We start from the raw sequence: 14663 nt of genomic DNA on the forward strand, positions 1-14663 counted from the left end.
TATTAATAAGAATAAGTTATTATTATCATATTATTATTATTATTGATATTCTGCATTAGCAGCTTCAGATAACAGTGCCCAGATCTTTCCTCAACTCAGGTCCTTGCAGGTAACAGTCAACAGGTACTAAGTGGAAGGACTGAATTAGTAAATCTCAAGTAGGGTTACAAAGAGTCAACACAAGGCAGATACAGACTCCTGAATTATTTATTTTCTGAACTATAAACATGTTCTCTGCTAAACACCAGAATTAAGAATCTACTGGTGCAGCAGATGCTCATTTTGCATACTAGGGCTTCACAACAAAGCGGTGTAAATTTACTCAAGGTAGGAATTTATCCTAAAACACACATTTAAATGTCTTAAATGGACACACCAAATAATTTGGCTTTTAGTGCTGCAGGTCAGCCCAACGTGATGGTGAACAGGAGGATAAATAAAGTTTGTTCCTCTGCATCTTCAACTATTTTAGGCAGCAGATAAAAATGAGCAGCTTAAAGCAAGGTGACTAACAGACTTTTGGTAGATTTGTCCAAAGAAACATTAAATACAGAAAGTATAAATTCACCTGAAATAACACTTTACTCTCACATTCTTCAGATTATCATCAAGGGCTATTATTATATCTATTTATATTTATATTTTATATCATATTGTACTTATTTACCAAAATATTTTATGTCAGTGTTTCTCCTCACTTGATGTAACCACGTCATTCTGTGGCAGAATTAATGTGACAGCACAAACATCTCTTCTGCTTTATTAATTGAATTAATTGTCTGGCTCCAAACCCCAAACCCACAACAAACTCTACGTTTGTCGTAACCTCACCCTGAATGTCAGCCTGGGCTTTGCAAAAAAAGTCTCAAAGCTGCAAATAAACAAATTTAGGAAGGAATTCCTGGCTGGCAGGGTGGGCAGGCCCTGGCACAGGGTGCCCAGAGCAGCTGTGGCTGTCCCTGGATTCCTGGAAATGTCCCAGGCCAGGCTGGACAGGGCTGGGAGCAGCCTGGGATGGTGGAAGGTGTCCTGTCCATAGTAGGGTGGATTGGGATGAGCTTAAAGGTTCTCCCAACCCAAACCATCCTGCAATTCCATGAATTTCTGTACAATCCTGTACAATTTCTGTACCTCTGGATAAATTCTGCCAGTAAGTTTGATAAAAATCCATTTTTGCAGCGCATTTTCCAGCTGTTCTTTCTGAATACAGAAGACACAAAACTAATAAAGAGGAACAGAATCTTGTTTTAACATTTACTTTCAAATTTTTGTGTGATCAGCAAGAGGAGATGATTTGGGAAGAGCCATGGATGTAACCAGGGGTGTGGAAAAGATCCAACACACCTCCAGAGTAATGATTTTCTCTGCCCCAAAAAATGATTGCAGACACAGGCAGGGACTTGAGAGATGATTTTGGAGAAGCTGAGCCAAACTGAAAAGTCTCTTCACACAGAATTGAAAATTGTTTTTAAAATTTCCCACTCTTCAAGACTAACACTCTAAAAAACTTAATCCATGAAGCTTTTTGGAACTACAGCAAGATAATTTAACACGTTGTGCTGCTCTGAAGTTAAGGTCACACATTCTGCTATCATGTTGTGCATGAATTCTGATTTCCCTCAGCATTATGGTATTTGACATTCATGGAATCATCTCAGGTTAAGGCAAATGGTGAAATGTTGCATCAGGTTGTATTTTAATAACTGGAATCAAGAATTTCAGGTATTTTGTACTACTGCAAAGGCAACATGTGTACATTTACATGCAGTGACTGTTGTATCCAAGGAAAAGCCATTCAGTGATTTACAGCCACGGCACTCAAGCACAATTATCAGCTTTGAAACCCATCAATTTGGGTTTTTTTCCCCTTTCTTTCTTGCTTTTAGCTGGCAATAGCACAAGGAGTTCTGGCATAGACTGTTTTCAGTTTGTACACATTTCAAACCAGTGTTGATTTCCTGGGACAGATGATTTAGAATTGCCACGTTCCCTTTAACTGAGCAGGATCTGCAATAACACAAAATTTCTTGTAGTTTTAACTATTGGGCTTCCAGCACTCAAAGGCTCATTTTCTCTTTCCGTTAAAAAGTGACTTTTTCTTTCTCAAACCACTGAAAAGTCCAACAGGGTCAATGTATCTTCTTTCCTCTCTTTAAATTCAATAAAATACCAGGGACAGAACTTAATTCTAGGCTCAGTTTTTGTTCTTTGGAAGGGACAAAAAGGAACAGGCATCCCATTTATTTTTGGTAGCTTTTGGTGTTAACATAAACACGATTAAAATCTTCTATTTTTTAGGCAAAAAGTGATATTGCTGCTGAGGTGCATTCCAAGAGATGCCAGGGAGCTTTCTGGAATGTTAATTGTGAAGTTATCAGCGACTAATACTGCAAATCCTGGTGTTTTTAACCACCTAATGAGTTCAAGTTTTCCCAGACTGATTCCCTCAGGGATGATTCCTCCTGGATAAACACCTGGAGCCTTGGAATCTTCCCTGTGAGGGTGAGAAGGGGCTGGGATGGAATTCCCAGAGAAGCTCTGGATGCCCCTGGATCCCTGGAAGTGTCCAAGGCCAGGCTGGATGGGCTTGGAGCAAGGAAGGGAAGGCCTTGGGATAGAAGGTGTCCCTGCCCTGGGAATGGGATGAGCTTTAATGTCCCTTCCAACCCACTCCGTGATTCCACGATAATCTGGGATGTGAAGCTTTGGGAATCACTGCCAGTGTCCATGGTGAAACACACGCTGATGTCCTGCTCCCAAATACCCAAACACAACTTCCCACTGAAGGGAAACCAGCAGGCACCAGCACAGCTCAGGGTGACTCCAAGGGAATTAAGAGACATGAGGAAAGCTCTGCTCCCACCTCCCAAATCCCTAAAGCCGTTTCTGGACTGGTTCTGGTGATCCACTGAAACAGCAACAGCTGAAGAGACAGTTTGGTTCCTGCAAAGGAGCGGCCAAGGGCCTTCAATCTTGTGCTCCTGTCAGAATCCAGCCAGAGGTACCATATGTGACACCTACTGAAAGCTGTTAAACAATTAAACCACCCTAATTAGGCAGCCAGCAGGCCCTCCCATTCTTTATGCTTAGGAAATGTCGAAAGGAAAAAGCATCCAGACCCTGGAGATCACCAACCTTTGCATTTTGAAACCAGACCGAGGCCATGCCTTTGAGTGAAAAGGAGATAAAATGCAAGTTTTTCTAATGTTCAAAGGGTGCCTTGAAGGTGTTGAAGGTTTTCAGTTATTTCAGTGCATTTTCTTCAGAAGCACAGATCAAATTTTGCTTTATTGTGCTAGAAAGCAGCAACTCAGCGTTCTGAGCTTTCAGCTTTCAGAAATATTTGTTTCCTCTGCTCTCAGGGATTGAGCTGCTGTGGACAAGGCCAAAGTCAAGATCCATCTGGACAAATCCAGATGTGCCACAGGTTGTCCCACCACACACTTCTGTTGGCCAAACCCTGAATTAAGTAATTTATTAAACTTAAAATCATCAAGTTGCAGATGTTACGGCAAGATCTACTGAAGAATTCATGTTTATTTTCTCTAGACCTTCACAATAAAACCTCATCAGAAACATCTTCAATATTCCCTCAAAATCTTTATTTTTTACCTTTTATTGGAGCTATAGAACCATGGAAATGAACAGCAGGGATGGCTTCAGCATTGACAGTGCTTCTAGATGAGTTCAAGGACAGGTAAGAAGAAATTTAACTGGTTTGGAATCTCTGTCCTAGATCTCATCCTGCAAAACCTGATGGAGAGTTACCTAATGTTTGAAAAACAGAAGAAGGGTCAGGTATTTGGAATGAGAGGTCTTTCCAGAATGCAGGAATGGAACAGTGAAAATCAGGAATGAAACAGTGACATTCAGGAATGAAACAATGAAATTCAGGAATGAAACAATGAAATTCAGGAATTAATGAAATTTAGGAATGGAACAGTGGAATTCAGGAATTAATGAAATTCAGGAATGAAGCACTGAAATTCAGAAATGGAACAATGAAATTCAGGAATTAATGAAATTCAGGAATGAAGCACTGAAATTCAGAAATGGAACAATGAAATTCAGGTATTACAGAGCTGTGTTTGTGATTCTGTGATTTGGCCATGTAACTGAAATGCCTTTTCAGCTCTGCCATCAAGAGTCAGGACTGCAGGATTCAGCAATTTCAGCTGGACAATCCTCAATCTGTCTGCTTTAAAATCACCTTACATCACATTTAGTTCACTGCTAGAGCATAACAGTTCAATCTTAGATTCATATTTTATAGATTTCTATTTCCACCTAAACAAATCATTTACTGTTGTGTCAGCGCAGCAGATCTTCTGTATGTTGCGGTTTGGGGTTTTTTCCCTCCCTTTTCAGTGAGTATTTCCATTATTGTAAATACTCCATGAACTTGAATCTAAGCTAAAATTCACTCTAAAGAGCACAGCCCTGCTATTCCAGCAAGGGTCTGTAATCCTTGCAACCTCTCCTTCCCTCCTCCCTTCATCCCACTTTTCAGGTTCCCTTCCCAGGCTGAGGGGCTAAACTGCTTTCAGCTTCTTACATCCTTCTGCATTTAGGGATTGACCACAGAGGAAGAAGCCAGACCCTTCTTTCCTTCCAGCCAGAAATGTAATCCCCCTGACCTGAACCCAAAAATCACTTATGGTTTTAGCTTTTCCTCCAGAATTTCTCCACAATGGGAGAGGACAGAATTCCATGCTGGAATTCTGTCAGTCCATACTTGGAGTGCAGGCTCTGAATACACAGCAATGCTGTTTTATCTCCCTCAGAACTTGGTGTTTAACTATTTACTTGGGACAGCACAAACCTTACCTTAACAAATATTTCAGCCTCTGAAAAAAATCTCTGTTTAAAATCTACCACATCTAGCAGTAATTAAGGGGAAAAAAAATCAAGGCACATCAGGAGTGCAGCTACAAATAAAGCACTTTTTAGATCAAATTCATGTCAGGAGGACAGTGGGCTGGGCTCCCTGGTTGGCAGATCATTTCCACACAAATGCCTCACACAAACTTTTCCCAACTGCCATCGTTTTTCCTTTTTGCAAGAAGTGCAAGGAAAGGCTGAAGCACGAGCAATAACGGACTGCAACAACAAGATGCAAAAATACAGTCAGGAAGGATTTCATATGTATAAAACACAGAAAATATCTCAGTCCAGATCACAGAATGGTTAAAAGTTGGAAAAGATTTCTAAGATCATCCAGATGAGAGGCAGAAGAGGAGTGATTTTATATAAAATGCACTATTCTGGGTAATTACTATGGAACAGTGCTGTAGTGAGCTCACTGGCAGTGCCAGGCTCTGAAACACGAGCAGGGAGCTGTGAGCAGGGGCTGGGAAAGGTGATAGCCTGGGAGTGCAGGAAGGCTGGGATCAGTCACTGGGCTGTCTTTTGGCCTGTGGCTTCTTAAATTCAAACAATCCCAGGAGGGATGGGCTTGGGAGCTCATCCCATCCCACCACCCCTGCCGTGGCAGGGACACCTACCTTTATCCCAGGCTGCTCCAAGCCCTGTCCAGCCCTGGACACTTCCAGGGATCCAGGGGCAGCCACAGCTGCTCTGGGAATTCCATCCCTCCCCACCCTCCCAGCCAGGAATTCCCAATTCCCAATCTCCCATCCATCGCTGCCCTCTGGCACTGGGAGCCATTCCCTGTGTCCTGTCCCTCCAGCCCTGGTCCTAAATCTCTCTCCAAGCTCTCCTGGAGCGCCTTTAGGAATTGGGAAGTCACCCCAGAGCCCTTCCTTACGCTCCCTTGGATGCCTGGAGAAGAAAAAGGACCTGTCTGGGGCAGGACACCAAATCCTGCAGGGAGCAGATCCAGAGATGTCAGACACAACCACACAACCCAAGCCCAGAGAGGGCCCCACACCCATCTTCACTCTAGGATACATTTCCCAACAAATATTCCTGGTTTGAAAGCATTTTCTCATGGATCAGCCACACTCCCCTCTTCGCAGAAGTACTCAAATGTAACTTTGGCCATTAAATATGGGCTCTCAGAGTTTGTTTTTCCAGGGAACAGGTGTGTGATTCCCACCTCCTGCTCCGGTCTCCTCAGCGTGTCCTTATCCCTGTCCCTGCAGCTGCAGCCAGGCTGCTCCTTCATAATTATGAACCATCTTTAACTGGAATTTTAGCTCCACATTCCTGCAGCCCAAATCAAAACTATTCATGGAGAATGTGTAATTTTGTATTTTAAATATGTTTAGATGGGACCATCACAGTAATCTGAGGGCATTGGCCCTCCTGCAGAAACATCTGTGTCAAAGCAGGGACTTGTCCCCTTCTCTGGTCTATTTTTAAAGGCTTGAAATGTGTTTTAGATTTTGGATCATCAAGGAAATGCAATTTAAGACAAATCAGAAAAATCAGTTCTAGGTATGGACTAGCTCATAATCATAATTTCCACTGAAAAGGCATTAGAAAAAAGCCTTTTAAGTACTAAGAAAGAGAAAAACCAACTGAATTATGGAAAAACATTTGGTAGGAACCCCCAGATTTTATACCCCTGTGCTCAGGAAGGTGCCTGGCTCACCTTTAAACCCTCACAATCCTTTCCAAGAGGAGCCATTGTAAAAGAGCTGGATTTTACAGGATTGCAGGGCTGCAGAACAGGGCTACCCACAGCCTTAATAATATTCCAGACAGATGGAAAAATCAGCCAAATATTGATAATATGGCTTCTTTAACTACGTGGTGATTTTTAGCTTTTTTCTCTAAAATGTCAAAATACCACAAAGTAGCATCACCTGAATCAGGGATTTGCTAAATTGCTTCACTGGAAGAGAAAAGCTTTGTGTTCCCAGTGAGTTTGGAAGTGCCCTTTACACGGGAACAAAACCCTTTCTCTCCCAATAACTGTTTTCTAAGGATCACAATCAAGTGAATAAATATTAACCCCATCAAGGCACGTGCAGATCATTTTGAAACACCACTCAGAGGCAGTTTGCTCAGCTTTTTGCACTTTAAATGGTATTATAAGGGAGAATGATAGCAGGAATGGTGTAAAGAACCCCAGCTGAAGGCTGTGTGTGATGGGGATAGATTGAATTCTATACTCTGAGAATACAATATCAACTGAAAGCTGCTCCATGAGAACTTCATTGAACACAAAGAGGATCCTCCAGTCGGAACACCCACGTGTCAGACTATTCCTGAGTGCCATTGTGCCTCCTGTCACCTGCTCATTTGCCTGCAGGATCTGTCCTCTGCAAATGTCACTTGCTGCCACTCAAATGCTGAAATTGTGCTGTTGATAGAGAGAAAACTTAAGGAAATAATAATAATAATAATAATAATAATAATAATAATAATAATGAAAGATATAGGTCTGAACCAACATAAATGTCTGTACTGGCAAAGGTATAAAACATCCAAATAAAAATTAGCAGCATAAAAAAATGGTGTTAGAATTATCTATGGGAGGTTAAATATACATTATAATACCTATAATATTTATGATTTTCCTCTGTTACCTTGTATTGAAGGGGCACCTGTTTTTCTGTTCCCTTGTTGGGACAGGAATTAAGTAAGAATTCACTCCTGGATCTACTTCCTGACGAGCCATTTATTATCAATAACAAAGACTCACCAGTGAGCACTCCCATTTATGTGGTATAGAAACGAGAGCATTTTGTTTTCTAACATCTAAACAATGAGCACCTTAAACAGATTCCTGCTCCCATGGAAAATTCACTGGGATCTGTGTCCTAAACAGTTTTAGTTCCTGGATAAAGGACTGATCAAAAAAAGAGGAGCTATTTTAACTTTTGATGAGTTTTTAAATAGAAACTTTAGTTCATTTTCCCTTTTCCTAAACTCAGCTGCTTTTGTCCCCACTCTCAGAGGGGCACCAATAAACAGAGGGTGGACTTGGCTTGGGTTAATGCTTGGACTATGTGACCTTAAAGGTCTTTTCCAACTCAAGAAATTCCATGATTCTGTGATGAAACCTCACAGAAATGTGATGAATCCTTTGAAGTGATCCAAACTTAGTTTGGGAGGCTGAGCCAAAGCCAGCTGTGGCAATTACTGACTCACCTTGGCGAGAATTTTTACCTCTCAGGAATATTTTTCAGGAATGTGGTCAAAAATAAAAAACCCTTTTTGTGTTCAGCTGTGAAGCATCACCACAGGTTTGGAGAAGAAGAGAGACTCTTTTCTTCAGAAACTTGGTGTGTTTGATTTTAAAAGCATCCCTGGTTTTAATTTTCAAGCATTTCCCTGGACTGGGATCCTTCTAGGAAAAGGCCAGTTGAGAATCCTAAAAATGATAATGCCTTCCTTAAGCATTTCAATACGTTTTTCACCATACCAGTGGCCCTCCAGGGATGTGAACTGATAGGAAGGGGAAAAGAAAACAAAACTGAAGTGCAAAATGAAAAAAAGAATCCCCTCACAACCTTTCAGGCCACCTTCATGTAAAAAAACTCAACTTTTTTTAGGTTTTCATTAACAGCTACATTTGAAATTTGCTGCCCTTGAGCTTCCTTTTTTTCATTTCTTTCCTAGAAGGAATTATTAAAACAAAAATCAATGATCTGAGTTTGGTTTGGTGTTTCAACAGAAAAGAATAATTCGGTTTATCTGAAGTACTACAATATACATTCTTCTTGTACATATTATTTATAATTAATAAATAATGACAGGAGCTTTTATCTGTTATTTGAAACCAGTGGCCCTTTCAGCAAAAAGATGTGGCTTTTACTTCACAGAAATCCTAAGGATGGAGATATGTAACATTTTCTGATACCACAGACTGAAATAATCCAAACCCTTGACATTTTCTGGAGATATCCCAAGAACCTCAAAACTTTCTGGAGGTATTCAGGTTCCTGGGGTTGTAGGAAGCCAATCTTTAGCTTTGCTTAGAAGAATTAACTATTAAGAAAATTAACTGTAACAATTTTTCTATTTTGTTATGAATTTTAAAGAGAGAGGCACTGCAGGATCAGAAAGTTTTGCATTACTTAAATGTTTAACTTTGAAATTACAACTAAATCCCTGAGCTTGATTAATTTGGTTACAATAAAAGAAGCGTTGAGAACATTTCCTTTTGTTCAGGGTGCCTGCTGCTCCAATATTTCAAAATGAAAAGCCTTTGTAGTTGGTTTTATTTACAATATCTGTGTAAGGAAAAATTCGAAACGCCAGCCCATAATTCAGTTTCAGAAGGAGCAGCTGGAAGAGAAGTGGGGATCATGGAAAACAAACTTCTTGCTCTGTGCAAAAACTTGGCAGAAGTGGCAGAAAATTTCTGCTCAGGCAGAGAACAACTTATCAAATCTACTACATTTCAAATGTACTTTGAAAATTTGGCTCTAAAATGCTCCTAAAAGTTGTGATATTAAAGAGCAACATTAGGAAAAAGTATTATTTTTTTTTTTACCCCAAATCCTTTAAATAATTTCTGTAGCAAAAAAAAATTCAAATGAAGTAGGTCTCCTTTTATTAAATTTAAGGAGGTAGAACTCGTTTATACCTTGCTTTAGAGAGAGTACCTTGGGATTTCAAAAACTCCAAGCCTTTCATATGGAAAGAAGACAGAGCAAGACAGAAAATTGATTGTTCTCAGAAAAACATCAGGGCTTCAGCAAAGGCAACTGAGCTCCTTGTTTTTAATGACAATTCAGGAAAAATAGGCTGAGGAGAAAACTGATGGAGCCCAACCCATCTCCCTGTCTGCCTTAGGATGATCCCAACCCAAGCCTTGGGAATGGCAGAGTTGGGAGCCAGGCAGAGAGCAGAGTGTGAGCACAGACAAGGCTCCATGTGCCACAAACTGCCTGGGAATAAAACAGCTCCATAAATCCTGGAGTTTGCAGCTTGGTCAGGAATGCCTCAGAGACAACAAGGCTTGGAGTTGAGGATGGCACAGGGCACTGGATGTGTCTGTCAGTTACTGCACAGCAGCAAATTCCTTCAAATTCCATACTGGAATTTTCTCCATGTTTAAAAATATGAACAGATGCAAACCCCACTCACCCTCCTGGATGCAGAGCCAGGTTTCTGTGTTATTAATGCTGGATTTGCCCTCAACACAAGGAAAACATGGAGAGTCCAGAGGAGGCCACAGAGCCTGGAGCCTCTCTGGAGCCAGGCTGGGAGAGCTGGGAATGTTTCCCTGGAGAAGGGAAGGATCCAGGGAGAGCTGGGAATGTTCCCCTGGAGAAGGGAAGGATCCAGGGAGAGCTCAGAGCCCCTTGCAGGGCCTGAAGGGGCTCCAGGAGAGCTGGAGAGGGACTGGGGACAAGGGATGGAGGGACAGGACCCAGGGAATGGCTCCCAGTGCCAGAGGGCAGGGATGGATTGGATATTGGGAATTGGAAATTCCTGGCTGGGAGGGTGGCCAGGCCCTGGCACAGGTGTCCAGAGCAGCTGTGGCTGTCCCTGGATCCCTGGAAGTGCCCAAGGCCATTTTGGATGGGGCTTGGAGCAGCCTGGGATGGTGGAAAATGTCCCTACCACAGAACTGGATAAATTTCCATGTCCCTTCCAACCCAAACCAGGGTGGGATTCTCCAAAACTTGTTGCTAAAAGGTGCAAGAAAGCACAAAAGTAAATTGTGAATTCCATCTGCAGGGAAAGGCCTGAACATTACTGAGGAACGAAAGGTTGAACAATTAAAGGCAGTGCATTGCTGGTTAAATTCCATCTATTTAATGGAAGGGTTTCCTATGGAGGAAAATAGCAATGTTATCATATAATTAAAGATAATGCATGAGGTCTGAGTGGGTGAGGCAGGGTCAGGAAGGTTTGGGAGTATTGGACTACACAGGAATGTGGATTCCATCCAGAGAGCCCCTGCTTTTAAAAATAGATCAAATGGAAAAGCAGCAGTGGCTGCAATACCTGCACAGCTGTGAGCACTTTAGTGGGGGGGAAAAAAAAAAAAGAGTACAAAATACAAGTTAAGATGTTGAGAATGAGAACTAAATGTTTTCTTGGATTTCACTGGAGCATCCTGAGGTTTATCCACATGTACATATTAAAACTTTCAGGAAATAACCAGTACAACGTGAACCTTACATAGAAAACTACTTTCCCTGCCCTAGTTTTTCACATAGAATGACAGGCTTTTTCAGAACCCAAACAGTGACTTTGATAATTATTCCCCCAAAACATTTGGTTTTCCAAATGGTGTAGGTTCCCATTTTAGAACAAATAAAAACATATGCAAAGGTCTATCCTGGAAGGGAAGAGTGACAACAACAAACCCAACCCCTCAATAAGGCAGAGGTATAAATAACCTCCCTCAGCTCTGTCTTTTAAATGGAAAAATCTTCCTTCTGAGGGTCAAAAATATCCCCAAACTAAGGGAAAATGAAAAGGGAAGAGAACTCCCATCATTTATTTCCCTTCATTTTCAAAGGCTCCATAAATGAGACACTTAATTTGTGTGGACTAACAAAGCATTTCCAAGAATTCTCTATTGAGACTGCTTGAAAATACAGATTATATATATGTATATATTAGATATGTATTAGAAAGATATGTATTATAAAGATTTGCAGAATGAGCCCTTTCCCAGCAGATCCTGATTTGGCTAAAAGAAGAAAATTAATTACAAACACTGAATAAACTTTGTATTTAAATCAGTTTTGACTGTGCTGCATCAAGGCATCACCTGGGTCTCAGCACCCTAAGAACAGCGGAGGATGTATTCCTCAAATTCCCACCTCCTAAGAGCCATCCAAAGTTCAGATTTGAGAATTAAGGAGCTAATCAATGAATTTATCCATGCCCTTATTCAAGAGCATTTTACATCCTTCACTTTGAAAAGCCTCAGCTCGAGTTGGTGCCTCCAGAAGTTCAAAACTGAAGCTGTAGCCTCATTTTGGACCTCTCTGCTAAAGCAAAGAAAAGCAAATATGTAAATTCCCAGTGAATTCAAGTGCCCCATTAGGAGCTCAATTATATTCTGAAATGATGTCTTAATTGGTTTGCTCATAGATGAGCTGTACTGCTAACCAAAAATCTACTGCCATAATCAGCACTAAATTTCAGATATTGCCACACATTAAATTAACAGCAGATAATGAGTGGGAAAATTAGCTCTATTTCCATAATAGAAAAAAAAAAAAGTCCCATATTACCTACAGTGTTATACAGAGTTAGTTTCAAAATAAGAAAAAATGATCCATAAACAAAACTCTCCTGAATATCCTCACATTTATTTGGATCATTTATTGATAATAAATACTTCAAGCAGAGGAAATAAATGGCACAGGACACATCAGATTTGTGCTTTCAATATTTAATTTAAAATACTTCTAAAATTCTGTAGAAATTTGCAAGAGATTGAACTGTTTTACCTTTTTTTCACCTAATTTTTGTCTTTTGGAGCATAAGCCTCATCCCCAATTACCCTTTAGATTTTAAGGTAGTGCTGGTTCTCATCACTACCACAAAAATATTGTAACTGATCTGCAGCTCAAAACACTCATGAGAAAAGAATAAAGAAAAACATTAAGTGCAGGAAAAAAAAGAGAAGCTAAGGAAGGACAGATATTCCTGTAACTAAAAAGAGAAGAAACTGAGCTCTTTCCATGGATATTATTTTTCACTTCAGAATAAATAAACATTGAAAAAAGAGGTTAAAAGCTGGCAGAGTGATCAGACTCCCAAACTTCAGCTGCTGTTCAACTTTGGAGGTCAAAAACAAACTTAATACTTCGAGACAAATGCATAATGCGGATTATTTGAGCTACCTTTGCTGTGTGAAGGAAACAGATTTCAGAGATCTTGTCTGTAAATGATATAATCTTCAACAGTGCTGCCTCCAGCGACCACCATCGTCAGCAAGGATCTGCAGAACAACACCAGAGCAGAAAATCAGCCAGGAGACCAAAATACTGATTGATTTATTTATTACAAAGGCACAATTTCATGCAACACATGAATTTAGGAGCTGCTGTTAAAAATAAACAGTTACTACAGGGGAAGGGATTGATCTGCTTGAGGAATATGATAATTACTCTATATTAGTATATTTAAAAATACACCTAACTTGGGGAATTCGCTGTTAAACCAAAATAACAACAGCAAGGATCCCATGAGTTAAAATTTCAATTAAATAAAATTACAAATTAGCATTGAAATGTGACGTATTATAAGGACTAATAGATTATGAAAAGTTAAACCACCTCCCTAGACTGAAATTAAAGGTAACTTTAAGACGAGGTCACTATAGATGCCAGTTATGATTTTAAAAAATAAAGTTATTCAACAATATAACCCCAGAGCATAATTTGTTAGTGCTGCTTTCATATCTCAGCACTGTAGCTATGGAAAGATAAATATAAAAAATTAAATCACTAGAAAACTCATCAGGCCCAAATGTTTTTCTTTGTCTTGTAAATGATTTTTCCTTTTTACTCAATCAATTCCATTTGGTTTAGACTTTCTAAGACCATGGAGGAATCCAAGCCTAAGCAAAGGAAACCTCCCCTGACTTCCATCACCTGAGAAAAAACACCTTTCAAACCAGCAAGTTATGGAACACCTACATGGATGCTCTGCTCTTTCTAGAGCTTCCAAAAATGTAAAATCCTTGCAGAGGAAGTAACTCAAATCAGTCTCTGAACTACAGCTGCCCACGATTATGTTCCCTCTCTTTCTCATGCAAACCTGGAAAAGCAATTGGCTGTCCCTGCCCCTCCAGCTGAGAACGGATGGATCAGTGTGGGGAAAACATTCCAGGCACAAAATGAGCCAGTCAAGTCCTAAAAAGCTGCTGTGCAGGCACTGGAAGCCAGGCTGCCCCGGCAGATTGGTGGGGAAATTCCAGGTATGGTTCTAGGCGGGGTTGAGGGGCTGGAGAGGAATGGAAAACCAGTTTTTTTCATAATTGAAGGCTTAAAGAGGACCTGGAAGTCACAGAAGCTTCTGTGAAACAAGAGGTGAAAAAGATCTGGTGATGAACTCAACCCAAGACACCAAATGTTGGTGCTCTGAGGTCCAAGGAACGCCTGGAGGTGGCACTCAGGGCCCTGGTGACAATGGTCACAGGTGGTCACAGCTTGGGCTCCATGACCTTGGAGGGCTTTTCCAACCCCAAAAACACTAAACCCGAACAATCACCTTTAAATCCACACCTTGTGCAGCTAAAACCTAAAACCCGTTAGAATCAGGAGTAGTTAAGGCTGGAAAAAGCCTTTGAGATCACCAAGTTTAACCAGCACCACTCTTTAACGGCTCTGTTGGCTCTGGTGCACTTGGTCTTCAACCAAACCCAAACCCAAACCGAAACAAGTCCATCCAAGGAATAAACTGGTACAGAAGCCAAGGCAGGATCCAACAACTGATTTCTTTAATGAGTTCAGCATGGAAGTTTGGATCAGTGGCTCTAAAGAAGAAAGCTCACCTGTTGAAAACTGGGAAATGGATTGAGAATTGGAGTGAAAAATGGCATTTGAAAGGGAGAACACAGTATGGAGCAGCTCTGGGATGATAATGTAATATTTCATTGTGCCACTTTAAAGAGATCCTGTTTGGAGTCTCCAAAGTTGTTCTCAGTCTTCCCTTAAAGGGATTTTGTTCACATAATTTGGTGTTGAGGTTTTCTATCAACCATCCCTCAAACTTCCCATCCAGTTCTTAATCTCACCAGATTTTTTCAGTGCCATGAAAAGATCTGTATT

At 40.6% G+C, this 14663-nt stretch overlaps 1 protein-coding gene across 6 annotated transcripts in view; it reads right to left on the reverse strand.

Annotated features, from left to right (window-relative positions):
- MBD5 (methyl-CpG binding domain protein 5) overlaps positions 1-14663 on the reverse strand; it is a 110032-nt gene that overhangs the window by 54768 nt on the left and 40601 nt on the right. For all 6 annotated transcript variants that reach the window (XM_088058849.1, XM_014249518.2, XM_014249517.2 and 3 more), the window contains exon 2: positions 12732-12829. The gene's annotated coding sequence lies outside the window, so the exon portion shown is untranslated. The remainder of the gene's footprint in view (positions 1-12731; positions 12830-14663) is intronic.

This window comes from Pseudopodoces humilis, chromosome 8, assembly GCF_049639895.1.
Source record: "Pseudopodoces humilis isolate 2021_Gansu_Grassland_sample_001 chromosome 8, ASM4963989v1, whole genome shotgun sequence".
Taxonomy (NCBI): domain Eukaryota; kingdom Metazoa; phylum Chordata; class Aves; order Passeriformes; family Paridae; genus Pseudopodoces; species Pseudopodoces humilis.